Below are 15,377 nucleotides of genomic sequence, written 5' to 3'. Positions count from 1 at the left end.
AAATATGAAACTTTCGGTTTCCTCCCAAAACGCAACTCATAAGAAGTCAAATTCAAGATTGAGCGCAAGAAAATACAATTTGAGATGTAGCACGCTATGCTAATGGCTCCAACCTAAAACTTTCTAGGAGTCCTATACTCATCGAGCGTTGTCCTAGCCATATCCATCAAAGCCTTATTCTTTCTTTCAACCATGCCATTCTGCCGAGGAACGCGTGTGGCAGAAAATTGATACTCAATACTATGTTTAAGGCAGAAAGCATCAAAGAGATATTTCTTAAATTCGGTGCCATTATCACTGTGAATTGCTTTCAATACACCTGGGAGTTCTTTGAACAATCTCAAAACTAAGCTCCGAAAGTATGAGAATACTTTATCCTTGCTTACAAGAAAGAAGACCCAAGAGTAGTGAGAGTAATCATCAACAATAACAAGCACATACCATTTTTCACTCGCCGAACGAACCAATAATGTCTATATGGAGAAGTTCTCCCGGTCATCACTAGATTGACTGGTGGATGAGGAGCCACAACCATCTTGACATACCGACAAGGAGCACAAACAAGATTCTTCTCAAACTTGAGCTTAGACAATCCTCAGATCAAGCCTAGAGCACTTAAACGGGTAAGCAAATCAAAGCTAATGTGCCCTAATCTCCTATGTCGCATCTAAAGATCAAAAGAAGGTTGAGCAAGTAAACACCGAGAAGAACCAGAAACCTTGAAAAAATTGGCTCTAAACTTTTAGTATTGGTTCTTGACAAAAATCGGCAGTAATACACTATCACTGTCGGTTATACATGATTAAAATAATATTAGTCATAGCGAACATACCGATCAGAAACGATCCATGCAGAATCCTTTGTGATGATGCGGAAGGCGATGATGAACATGAAACAGATTGCGAGCAATCTATGGCAATGATGAAGCAGATCACGAGCAGTCATACGGAGCGCTTTCCAAAAAACTTATTCGCTCTCTCTCTGTGCAGCATCGCAAGGACGACTGGTTCCGGAGACCTGCTCTCACGATTGCCGTTGCACACTGGCGGAGCGAGACTGAACAGATTACGTGTGCAGTGCAACAGAGATAGACAAAATACTAATTGCGTATATCTTTTATGGCGGCGATTGGCAGGTATATATAAAGAAAACCGTGTGATTGAGATGTGCGACTATTGGATTCTTAACCAATCTGATTTATATATATATGTATGCCCACACAACAAAATAATAAAATTATAAAAGGAGGCTGCACCAGTGCAAGCTATTGGACCTGCCGATTTCGATGGATCATTCATGAGGTGTCATACGTATATGTTTTTCTAGTCCTCTTACCTATACATGCTAAGTGGGTGGAGGAGATAACTCCTTTTAAATTAATCTCCCTTCACCTTTATTAGTAAGGTGTGACTAAAAGATACACCCTATCTCTATTTAGTTGGATCTTTAAGATTTATTTAAAATTCTTCTTAAATATAATGGACTAGACCCATAAATCTAACACCCTAATCACTCAGATAAAAAGTTTGAATTTGCGATAAAAAAAGTAGAAAGCCTTCAACTCTTTAGGACCATTATTATATTATTCAGTCAGAGGAACACAAGTGTCCATGAACTGCTACCGACCAATCATACAATCTTTTTCATCTCCATGAGGGCTCAGGAGCAGCCGAGCAGGCGATGGTGGACGCCACAGGTTTGAAGCTGAGCTGAGACCTCCACGCGTAGTGGAACCTGACGGCGTAGTTGGGGCCCATGCCGATGTAGTAACCGTCGTTTAGTGTCAATAGCCCGTCGCCGTCCAGCCGGAGGACGCCAGCTGGGTCGACCCGCACTGAGGAGTTGAACCCGCTGCACGCCAGCTTCACGTCGCCCTGCGAGCAGATGCACCTGTTCTCTACCGCCACCGCGTACACCGGGTACCCTCCGACGACGTGGCCCGGCACGACGGTCTGGGTGACGGCCAGGTCCGACAGCTTGCATTGTTCGTAAGCATTTCCTGTTTACACAAAGATAAAAAAAAGAAGCTCATGCAGAGAGAGAGAGAGAGAGAGAGTCGGATTACTGCTAGGATTATTTTCCCTGTACACGTTGGTAATGCATATTTGTTAGTAGTTTTTTTTGGCAAATTCAACTAGTTTTTTCTGGCAAATTCAACACATGGATCATGCAATGGCTACGAAGGCAAACCTCCACTGCAAAGGCAGCACAGCAACAAGAATGCAAACATCTTCAGCGTGGCCTCCATTACTGACTTCTCTTTGCTCTAGCTAGTATTAGTCTACGGTACTTGTGTTGCAGAAACTGCACTTATCTATGGTTGCGCATAGTTCGTCATTTTAGCGAGCTATTTATAGACCGACGTGAGGTACATTATCTTCTTTTTTTAGTAGGGTTACTACTGCCAAATATCGGCTCACACATTAGGCAAGTATTTGTTGCAGTTTGGAGGCATAGAAAATCTTCAATTATTTCTTCAGTTTTTTGAGGAATCTACGGAGGGGAAGTTTCCCACATGAATTAAACTGATCTTCAAAAAGAAGTTACAAGATCAAAAAACTCATTTCCTATTAATTGTGGGGGGCTAAAGCATACAACAGAGGAAACCGAAGACTCCAAGTAGCACAGCTGCTAAGCTTGAAGTTTGAAATTTGAACCCGAGAGTCCCCCTTGCAGGGGGAGGTGGGGAGGGCTATCGAAGGAAAACGGATAGATCTAAGGGAGGACTAGGGCCTCGCTAACCTGGCTTCGGACGAGCAAATTAGACTCTTCCCGCTAAATATCATCGGACAACCAAGCTGAATTGATTAGCTTGGAACCGATTCTCAACCAAGGTTATTGTCCATTCACATCCTTTGGCGCTCTTGGAGTAGATGAGAGTGTCATTACTGAAAACTACAATAAATTTGTCTAACTCCTCCATAAACATTTTATTCATCTGGTTCAGGAAATAGGAAGGGCATTTGTTAATCCAAAGGGTAAACCTAGATTTTTTTGCTGGTAATACCCTGATCTTAGATCAATCTACGAGAAGAACTTGACTTCTTTTAATTGATAGAAAGGATCATCGATCCTAGATATTAGGTACTTATTCTTGATAGTCACTTCATTTAAGAAACGATAGTCCACACATATTTGGGGCTACCATCCTGTCTCAATTTGCATCTGGACAACTAGCCGCCTTGTCTGCAATCCATTTGTAAGGGAACGTGAAACCAGCTGAAGAGGGGAGCCCAAGCATGAGACCTAAAAGCCAAAGAATGTCTGCCAAGAGCATCGAGGGCTCACCGTGAAACGTGGAACCAAAGAGGGGCAGCCAGAAGTAGGGGGCGCAAGGTCGGCTTTCATAGCTGGCACCAGCGACAAATCTGGACACGACGTGCCCTACTCGAACTAGTGAAACAGATCTGGGCATTGAAGGGAGGGAGAGTGGAAGAAAAACGGGGAGCAACATTTGCTGCAAGAGACCGGTAACTGTCCATCGCCTGCGGCTAGGATGGGCAAGGGCGGTGGGCGTTTTGGTGGCAGGCTTGGTTGCAACTTGTGCCCCCCGAGGGGCAATTTATTCCACAATCAAGAGAGGAATGTATGCAGAGGGTGTGTTCCATGTTATCATCATTTTCAGTTTTTGAGCGATAAGCTGATTTCTAAATAATATGTTTCTTTTTTTTTACGTAGTATTCTATTTGGCGAAGTTGGTCCCCTGCCATGTAATAGTGAAAAATGGAAATTTATCATCCCTTTTATTCTTCTAGCGTATTTGAAAGCATATATACAAATGTGGGATATGTAAAGAAACTAAGAACTGCGACGATGATCAAGTAAAAGAGTAGATGAAAAAAAACGACAGAAATGTAGTTCAGAGCCTCTCAACTTTATGAATCATTCTGACATGTACAATAGGGCTCCACACCCCTTGTATATGTGGTCTACATAACATAACATTGAACACCAGTATCTACGATAATATTCATGAAATTCAATAAACGTATAACATGAATCCTTACATTTCTCAGAGGCTTCCGAATTTGCCTACCTTAGACTCTGATACCACTTGTGAGAAAAATTTAGTCTTATGAAAGTGACGAGTTAATCCTTACATCGAAAAATTTGGTAAGACGCCTATTCAACCCTCTATAGTCGTCATTCTCTGTCCTACAATTGGTATCATAGCCGTGTTAGATCACTAGTTGACCTTAAACGGCTTTGTGATCTGTAGACGATAATAGAGAGACATTTAAAGATTTGGATCTTTGAGGGTTGTGACTATGCTTATTGGAAGGTGTGCATGGAGGCTTATCTTTTAAGCCAGAGAAGTGCTATATGGGAAATTGTAGACTCCAACTATAAGATCCATGTTGCTTGCACTTCTGGGTCCAAATTGAACAATATGAAGCCAACAACAAGGCTAGAAATGTATTGTTCACAAATTTGAGTCGGAATGAGTTTGACAGTGTTCAACACCTCCGTACAGCTAGGGAGATTTGGTCCACTCTTAGTGTCTTTCATGAGAACACTAATCAAATCAAAGCTAGGTGTCAGAGCACATACAATCAAGAATATTAGATTTTTGTGCAAGGATCTAGAGAGTCTTTGGATGCTATGTTTGCACGACTTGATAAAATTGTTGGGAACCTTAGATTCACTGGGGTTTTACCTTATTCTGACCATGAGAGGGCTATCAAGCACCGTAGCATATGGGAAGCGAAAATCTCTAGCATTGAGGAGTCATCCAATTATGACACATTGATTTGTAATGAACTCTTCAGCAAGCTAAAATTCACAGAAATAGCCAAGAAGACTACAATAGGTCTAGGAAACCCCCTGTCTCAGAACATAGCGCTGATTTTAAGACCTAGCAGTGGTAGTTAGGCTAGAGTTGATCTTTCTTGTGCTAACCCCTCAACTGGTGGATTTGCTTTGTCTTCCTTGGTCTCTATTATAGAGGAGCAAATAGATGTGCTTGATGATAAGGATCTTGTCTTGATCGTCAAGAAGTTCACTTGTTTCTACAACAGCCAATGAGACCGGAGGAGATGTGGTTCTTATGCTTGTTTTGAGTGTGGTGACACTACTCACTTCAAGGTGGACTGCCCCATGCTCAATAAGAAGGAATACCATAACCTGACCACGACAAGCACAAGAAAAAACAAGAAGCTCTTCTTCAAAAACCACGTCAAGATGGCCAAGAAGGCAATCAAGGCGGAGTCATGGGCTTTTGTGGTGTCATCACTTCCTCAAACGAGGATGAGAGCTCGGAGGAGGAGGAGGAGCCTATGAAAAATAAGAAGGACAAAAACTTCACCGGCCTTTGCTTCATGATGAACGACAACAATAGTGACTCCGAGCTTGATCCTTCTAAGGTATTGCCTTCCTACGACCAACTTTCTGCTCAGATTGATATCTTGTTAACCAGGATAGGTTACTTAAGAAAGCGGTTCGTGAGTTGAAGGAGCTTAGACCTAGGTATGAGTCTATGTCGATTGAGGTTTCTTTGCTTAGGTCTAGGGAAAAAGATGAGGAGTGTGACAGTTATTTGGTTGTCATGACTAAACTTGCCGAGTTTGAGACTCTGCATGCTCAAGTTGCCAGTCAGCTTGAGACTACTAAGAAGAAGCTCTTTGAGGAGGATTCGAGAGCTACTCTCTTAGGCGCTTGCAAGAATTGCCCTTTGCTCACAAATGATGTTAAAGTAAAAGCCAAGCACATTCAAGAGCTAGAGTCTAGATTAGAGAGTGTTGAGTGTTTTAAGGATGTGCAGCCGAACTGTTCCTCTTGCATAGTCTTTAAGGACGAACTCAGTTGAGCAAGTTCAGAAGCTCATAAGAATGAGTACCTTCTTTTTCTTATAGAGAAGTGCTCAGAAGGCAAGGACAAAGTAAGTTTGATCTTGGCCACGACCAAGATGTGTGCCGATAAGATAGGTTTGGCTCTTGGGTTGAGTTTTGAGAGGGTGGCTTACAATGGGGTTGGTAAGACTATTTTCACTGCACCTACTACCCTAGAAGGTGGAAAGTCCAATATCAATGTCACACCAGAACCCATCAATAAGAAACTCACACCACAACTCATCAAGAAGAAACCCACATTACAGACCAAGAGAGCTCCACAACCTAAGATGAGAGCTCCTGTGAGAGAGTCTAGAGTGATCAGCAGTTAAGTTCTTGAGAGATGCTACCATTGTACCTACTTCTAGAGAGAGGGTCATATATTTAGGTTTTGCTTTCGTCGTAGGAGAGATGAGCGATGTGAGTGAGAGTGGAGTACTCGGGACATGTATCTCCCAACGTTTGGTGAAGAACAACCCACCGGAAGGTCTGGTGCTCTGAAGATCAATGCATCGGAGCATTTCTCGTAGAGAATAAGTGGCACAGTCTAGCTAAAGATAACTCACCGAAAGGTCCGGTGATGGATTTGAAGGCACATCAGAATGTCATGTGTCCACAGAGACTTTGAGTGGAGTTCCAACGTTTAGTTTATGAGTTTGTAGTCACTGAATGATCCGGTGTTAGTACTACTATTCTCACTAGATCATTCGTTGTTAACAGCTTTTCTAAACCGTTAGGAAAACAACTAGTTGGTAGGTTTGAGGCCATAAATACCCCTCCACTCAGTCATTTGACATGTGGCATGCTGCTGGAATCTAGAGGAAGCTCATACACACTTGAGAAGATATTCAAGCCACCAAAGTGCTTAAAGTGATTATATAAGGCAATTAAGCATAAGATTAGAGAGTGTTTAGTGCTTATAGGCCTAGAGTGAGTTGTAGCTAGGTGATATAGCTTGAAAAAGGGATCAAGAAGTGATCCTAGCTTGTACTTTGTACTTAGTGGTACGTCGGTGCCTTAGAGTCTTAGTGACTCGTCGGCATCTTGGGCCTTGATAACTCAAGCTTGTTGACCCTCCGACTTGGTGTGGATCGGACGTGGAGACCCTTGCCTTTGTGTCTTAAACTCCAAAGTGATCACGGCGGTAAGTGATCAAAAGAGAGGCTAGTGGTGAGATATTGCCTTGATGGCTTAGTGACTAATCTTGCTTGAGACCTTGTCTTGGTGACTTGGTAGCTCAAGAGCCGTGACTGGAAGAGTCGTGCAGACCGGGAGCATATCTTTTGTGGAGCTCCAACGTGGACCAGGGGTGGTATTCATGCCATCAATACCATGGAATAAAAATCCCTTATGCCGAGTTTGTCTCTCTACCTTATTTACGTTTCTGTATTTACATACATGTAATTTACCTTGCTAGAGTAGGTTACAATCCTCTTAAGCGGTATAGTAGACACACTAGATAAATCTAGAGTATATTTAGATAGAATTTGAGATAGGTTTATCTCGTGAAGTTGTTTGGAGCTATTTTGTTTTAGGTTTCTAAGTGTTCTAGTTCACCCCCTCTTAGGACGTCATCATTCCTCATAATTGGTATCAGAACTTCATGCTCTTGATAGGCTTAACATTCTAGTGTTGTGACGTCCAGGGTTGAGATGGATACCCATAGTGCTCTACTTTTCGATGGTACAAATTTTTCTCGTTGGAAAATTCTAGTGTCCTGCTTTTTGCAAGCTAAAAGTTTAGATGTTTGAAGAGTCACTGAGGAAGGGATGAGACCTCGCATCACCAACAAGGAGAGGTAATTAGATGCATTGGTGATGAGTATCATTTTATCATCTTTAAATGTTAATGCATTTAATCATGTTTATTCTCTCACCAATGCACATGATATTTGGAATAGTCTCATTGAAATACATAAAGGCACAAAGGATGTGCGCAATGAAAAATATTATGTGCTTGTTACTAAGCTCAATAGCATCAAATAATTTGCCCATGAAAGTGCTAATGACATGTACTCACGTTTGAATATTCTTGTCAATGAAATCAATAGGCTAGATTTGACGTCAATTGACGATGATCAAGTAGTGAGAAGAATACTTCAAGCTCTTCTTTCAAAGTATAAGTTGATAGTATCCATCATCTACGACAACAATAACATCAAGAAGATGACTCTAAGTCAAGTGCTCGGCAAGATCACACCCCATGAGATGACCATGAATATGGGGGTGAAATCCTCTTCCTCATCCGATGCCAAGAACCTTACTCTCACAAGCAAGCAAGCATCATGCCCACACACGAAAGCAAAAATGAGGAGACAAGAGCAAGAGTCAAGCTTAAACAAATATGATAAAGATGAAGATGAAGAGAGCAGTGAAGATGATGAGAGCAATGAAAATGATGAGCAAAGCACATCAAGTGATGAAGAAATGAATCTTGAAGTCACCAAGCTCATCTCTCAAGTGGAGAAGAACACCAAGAAGATTAATGCTAAGATTGATCATCGAATCTCTATAAAAGACTTAGTCAAAATAATTGATTACATTAAAAAGGAGGAGAATGCCAAGAGCAAGAGGGAGACAAGGGGAAGATGGGTGAGTGAAGATGAAGATTCAAGCTCAAGTGATGAGAGCTTCGCCAAGAGAAACTCTTCCTCAAAGTCATCATCATGCAAGTTATCACATAAGTGCCTTATGGCCAAATGTATGAATAGTGATGTAAGTTATGATGAATCCGATGAGTATTCTCTCTCCTATGAGGAAGTCCTTCATTTGATCAATGAGTAACAAAGGGCCTTTAAAAAATAATCTAAGGAACTTAAGGAATTCAATTCCCTCAATGACATTATGCTACTTTTGTTTCTAATTATGAACAATTATTAAGAAAATTTAATTTACTAAACAAGGAGCATGATGAGCTTAAGACAAAATTTGTGTGCATTGAATCTCAATCTAAGGCCCATTTGGAGCAATCTACCTCTTTATTTAATTTAATCCTAAGGTAGATATTTCTACTTCTTGCAATGATTTAATTGATATATCATGCTCACCCCTTTACAATGAGATATGTGTTGAGAATATTCTTGTAGAACCATCTAATGAACTCATTGCACAAGAAAATGATGAGCTCAAGCAAGAAGTCGAAAAGCTCAAGAAGGACTTGACAAGATTAAAGGGCAAGAACCATGTCCAACCTCCTCAAGATAACTATACTACCATGGTGAAGTACCTTGCGGAGAGGTCCACCGTGACATGCTTCAAATATCATCAAGAAGACCACAAGTCCTTCCAATGCAAGAAAGTTAAGAAGGAGACTAAGAAGAAGAAAAAAGCAATGAATCTCTCCAATAAGACCTTCAACATCTACATCAAACCTAACTATAAGAACAAAAATAAGAGCAACCACTACAAGCTTAAGAAGAAGAACAATGGCAAGATGGTTGCACATATGGTTGGGAGAAAGAATTAGGGGTAGAACCAACCCATTTGGGTACCAAGAAAGTCATCACCAATATGAAGGGACCCCAATCAGTTTGTGTTCCAAAGAAGACTTGAAGCCCGAGGTGGCTTTGGGATTTAGAGACTTGGCTTACAAAATAAAGTGAAGGTTCAATCGAAGAAGCCAAGTACATAAGATTGGGCGCTTTGATGAAGATCATGATATAACTTAAACTTCCTACCTCTACTTATTGTCTAGATATGCATATATTACTATATTACTACAAGTGGTATTCACAAGTGGGTCTTATTATATGTATGTACACATAAAGAGAGAGTTTAGATTGTATCATGTGAGTTTCGTGAATTATGATTCTTGTTCGTTCTTTTAAATTAATATCAATGCCTTATATCCTCACAATTGGTATTATGAATTATATCTTTACATTTGATATATCTTTTCAATTGGTATCATTTTATTGGATCATGATTTATGAAGCTCTCTCCCATGTGGTCTAACGCTCTTGCTCGAGTTCAACATATGTTTATAGCTCTTTTTGATATTGTTGACAAAGGGGGAGAAATTTTATGACCAAAGTAAGAAGTAAGATACAAGATGTTTAGGAATATTGAAGTTGACAAAACAGGAGAAGAAAAATATACAAGAAGCAATATGAGGCACCTAGGTTGACAAAGAGGGAAAACCTCTTGCATGCGTTGATCAAAGGAGATAGTGGCAATGAAGAAAGAGGAGCCGTAACAAAGAGGGACTAAATAGTAAGAACATGCATCCAAGTAATATGATAATATTTTATGTTCTGTATGATTGGTATTATTTATTATTTATTACTTATTTTGATTGTGTTATCATAAATCACTCAGAAAAAGGAGATCGTAAAAAAATAGCTCTATTAAATTATAATTGTGATTTTATTCATCAAGGGACTGCCGTCCTCCCTGACATATTCGAAGGGACTGCCATCCTCGCTCTTCAATGAATTTTGGTCCAGTCTCAACGTTGGGCCTCCTCCTGGCTGAGACTGCAGGGATGTTGGACTACTGATTAGGTTCATTCGTGCGTCCAGATACATTCATGCGTATCTTTTTGTAATTAGACTGATTTAGCTCTTGATTGTTAGCTAGCATGATTAGCTCTAGTCATTACTGCCTAGTGTAAATGCGCCATGTATAAATACATAAGGGAAAGCCAATGAACATTTCATTGCGTGCCATTCTTTCCACGCTTTCAATTGGTTTCCATCTATTGAGTGGGGTAAGGTGATCTCTGAATAAATATTTCCTTCACGGTAGAAACTATACCAGCTTGGTCCCTGTCATGTACACCGCTAGAGAGAGAGATGTTCTATTGATGGTACCAATCCCAACAGAATATCCAACGGGTTTCACTTATCACAGACGGTGTGATACGTGGATTATCACATAAAGTTTTTTGTTAATCCACATATCACAGATCCATGCATCTAAAAAACGGCAGTAGCGAAATACCAGAATTTAACTGACATGTCAGAATACAATATCCAAGAAAAGTCGACTTCGTATACCTGCAACCAACGAGGTGCATCCACCGTCCATGTGGGTTTCACAAGTAAGCTCTGCATTTACAAGTTGTTTCAAACCTAAGAAAACAACAAATTTACACCGTTCCGGTGGGAAAAAAATTCTATGGGTCACGTACGCATGCCCGGCGTCGTGAGTACATGCGCCAGATTATGCCGTGTGTCCCTCCCAAGCTCGCATGACTCGGCTCTGTCAACCAGGCTAGCTTCACAGGAAACGAAGGCCCGCTGTTTGGATCTCGCGGCTCCAGTACCGCAGCTCAGCACGTGCGGCGCCGTCCTCCTCCCTGCCGCTTCATCGCCTCCTTCCCCGACGAGTTTCGTTCCGGATCCAACTGAGGCGTCGACTTCATCACAACAGTGCATGGAAAAGGAATGCCTCCGCCTTGTACGAAAAGGAACGCCGCTGCCCTAGTTGTGGTCTGTATCGGCCACCGTCGTTGTCGATGGCCGAGCCGGCCACGGCCGCCGAGATCGTGCCCTCCATTACAGATGATGGTACTGTGATCCATGTGATGATGCCATCAAAACTCTCCGACACGATCGCGCCCTTCACCGTTTTGCAGACGGAAGCAGTTGATGGGAGCTTGATCCATGCGTTGCTTGTGTCAAACCTTGCCATCGAGCCAACCGTGGCCGTCGAGATCACGCCCCGGTCGCTGATTTCGTCCACCCACCCCGATGAGCAGGGCAGCGGCAACGAGATCGCGCTATGTTGTGGTTCATCTTCACTGCTGACTGCACCAACCCATCCAGTGTCAACATCATCCTCCATCCCCACAGTTGAGACAGTTCAAGAAATTCCCAATGACATGGCACCTCAAGATTCGCCAGCTGAGGTAACCACAGCCAACAAAATTGAGCCTAATATAATTTTTCATTTTGTAGTTTGATCATTTTAATTTTATCCTATTGTACTGTAGGTGGATGACAGACATGGTCGAACTTTAATTGTTTCTAAAGTTGGAATGATTTTTAAATCAGAGGCCGATACATATAAGATGTACAACTTGTATGCCAAGAAGATCGGGTTTAGTACAATAGAATAATCATTTGCGATGTGGAAGGGAGATGAGGTGAGGCTGGCCGAGTAGGAATCTTCGGGCGAGGATGATGCAGCTAGCTCTCGCGGCGCGAGGTGGAAATGTGGAATCGTCTCCGGCTCGCTGGATTGATGATGGTGACCTGCGTTGGGCTCACGTGGATGCTTTGAGATGCACGCAGATGACAGCTGGCTTGAATCCGAGGCATGCTGCAGGACAGTGGCTGTGCAGCACGCACGCATAGAATTTTTTTCCGTCCCGGCGTGCTATGCCGGTGTCCGTCAAATTCTCGCTCGTCGCCCCTACCAACAGGAGGAAGGCAAAGTCCACCAAGGACTAGACTAGAGAATATACAAGGACGTACTAACTGTACTCCTATACATGTTTCTGTAGTCAATATATATCGCGCATTCATCAAACATACAAAAACGGATTCATTTCATCATCTGCCGCCATCACTATCATCTCCTCAGCAGCTTCAGCGGGTGCAGTGCCCTCGTCCTCGTCCTAGCTTGTCGATAGATTGGCCGGCGGATGCTGATTGCTGGGGTAGCCCGGTTCGCTAGGGGAGTAGTTTCCGCTACGGCTGCACAGTGGGCATCGAGATTTGTCATCAATGATGATTTTCATGACAGCAAGGGGGCGTATTCCTCCTAATACTGAGTTAGAAGATTACCTGTAATCCGGAGAGGTTGGGCTATAATCTGGGCTAGCCTCTCCAGAGGCAATGATCGGGCTGCACGAGTCAGGCAATGGGTTAGTTAGAAAATCCGCAGACCGCTAAGAAAGGGACATATGACTGAAATGGAGCACTTTTGACAAATAAAATCTGAATCTGAAGATGTGCATGTAACGTTTCATAAAAAAAAGATGTGCATGTAACACAGATGATGAAGCCTGAATGGGACTCACCTGGTTGGGCAGTATGACGGACTTGGTTGTGAATAAGATGGTGAAGTGGACGAGTAAGTCGGTGAAGTTGGGCTGAGAAAACAGCAATACAAGCATACAAAACAAACATATATGAGCAAATTACCAAAGGAAGAAATACTATTATCGGTTGCCAAAGCTAAGTTTGCGGCTCCTTAAAGATCAGTCAGTACCTGTAGCTCAGTGAAGTCGGGGTATAATTTCAGCGATGTTGGGCTGTAACTTGGTGGGCCGGGCTGTAACCAGGCGATGTAGGGCTGTATGCATGTGATGTTGGGCTGTATGAGGGCGATGTAGGGCCGTACAAGGGCGAGGTAGGGCTGTATGATGGCGACGTCGGAGTGTATGAAACAGTTGTAGGACTGTATGAAGGTGATGCAGGGCTATATGATGGTAATTTGGGGCTGTATGTGGGAGATGTAGGGCTATATGCTGCCACGGTTGGACTATAAACTGGTGAAGTGGGGCTGTAACTTGATCAGCTGGGGCTGTAGCTTGGTGATGTAGGACTATAGCTAGTGTATGCAGAATTGTAACTTTGAGACGTGCATGGGCGTGTAAACCGGACTCATTGGACTATAAGTAGAAGGGCCAGGTGTATATACTGGTGAAACTATACTATAGATAGGTACTGGACTGTATTCTTTTTCCTGGCTCGAAATCGGGGATGGACAATATCCCTGAGGATGGAGGGTAACCACCTAGTGGTGATGGGACATGTCATTACTATAGAAAAAATTATCCTGTTTCTTTTTCACTGTTGATTAGGTAATAATCGATATGCTAATTTATCACTGCTGTTTCGTAAGCTCAAGACATACATAAAAAGTCAAACCAGTAAAAACTAACATCGATACATCATTTTCGGTTAGTACACGAACTCCTAGTGATACATCACTGTCGATTCGTAACACGAACCGACAATAACACCAGTTCATAAAAAAAATATGTATTTAATAACTATCAATGATAATGGCTACCATTGCCAGTTGTATTTACAAACCGGCAGTGATAGCCCAAAAATCATACTATTTCTCGTGCCCACCTGCTCGGCTTCTCCCAAACACTTTTAAATTTAACACCGGCGCACTCGATGCTCATCTCGCTTTTGCTCTCACACGCGTGCTTTCAATCACTTCCACCCTCTCCTCTCCACCGTCGTCGCATGATGGATTACACTCCACCACCTTTTCTTGCTTCAACCACTCCACCACCACCTCCGCTGCCACCATCTTCGGCCACACCATCTACACCCATGACATCGTCTGACGATGAGTTTTCAGCCTCACCAGAGAGCTTGGACGAGGCGCAGTCCTCAAACTCCGATGGATTGGCGGGGTACCCCTCTGAGCACGACATTTAGGACTACTTCATCAATGAGCTGAAGGCGAAGAGACTTTGGAGCTCGGATGAAGAGGACGAGGAGGAGGAGGAGGAAGAAGAAGAGAAGGAGGAGGAGGAGGAAGAAGAGGAGGAGGAGACCGATGCGCGGGAGGAGGAGGAAACCGCGGACGACAAGGACGATGACGGCAACAATGACGATGACGACTACTTCATCGTCGTGGTTGTGGTAGACGTGCGCGGTGGGTTTAGGGTTATTTTGTGGGCGCAACCATGTCTTTTGTTTTTGTGTACAGTGATGGAGTTAGGAATTATTAGTGACTTAATTATATATATTAGTGTGATATAAACTAGTAATTCTAGAAATTAGTAATATAAAGCTCGAATAAATTATTACATGACTGTTTAAATTTTAATTTTTTCCTAGATTGAGTATCACTGTTGTTTTGTAGCTAGAACTAGTAGTGATAAGTATATCAATCGGCAGAATCAGTTTAAGAACCGACAGTGATAGTATGTATAACTGCTGATTCGTGAATCCAACTGGCACTGATATTCATAATCAATGCCAGTTTTTGATCCGACAATGATAATATATATGCTTATCATTGTAGCTTAATCACTATTGGTTCAATAACCGATAGTAATGTAGTTTTTGAACCGATAGTACTGACAATTTGTATAGTAGTAGGTAAGAAAGCCATATGCCCAACATACGATGAGAACGAAGCATTTGTATTAATAGGGGAAGCCCTGATGTTTAGACTCAATAGATAACTTGGCGATATCATTCCATCATTATATGGTGTCCCAGATATGGGTGAACGTGCTGGTGTCATGCCAAAGTCCACACCTTCCACATAGTTTGGGAGTTGAAATTTAGGACCGAGATAGGGGACTACAGGGGAGTTGAATAGGAGTTTTAAAAATTTCTTGCAAAATAGATGGTCTACTCTTTGTTCACCCAATACACCTCAAAGAAGAAATCACCACAAAGAGCAACGCAGCAGAAATTCAGGCTTAACCCGAAAGTTTTGATTCAAAAACCAAATTTGAAAATCCAACAAAAGGTGGGTCTCATGGTTGGAATCGAACCTTAGGTTCTACAGCAAATAAATTCATAACTCAATCCCAAAAAAATTGGATCTTTAGGAGAAACACCAAAAACTCTTGGAGATTATCATCGGGTGAATAAAACCTCCAAGTTGATAGATTAGAGGCAAA

This window comes from Phragmites australis, chromosome 19 (assembly GCF_958298935.1).
Source record: "Phragmites australis chromosome 19, lpPhrAust1.1, whole genome shotgun sequence".
In the NCBI taxonomy this organism is placed as follows: domain Eukaryota; kingdom Viridiplantae; phylum Streptophyta; class Magnoliopsida; order Poales; family Poaceae; genus Phragmites; species Phragmites australis.
This window is presented reverse-complemented; position numbering follows the sequence as displayed.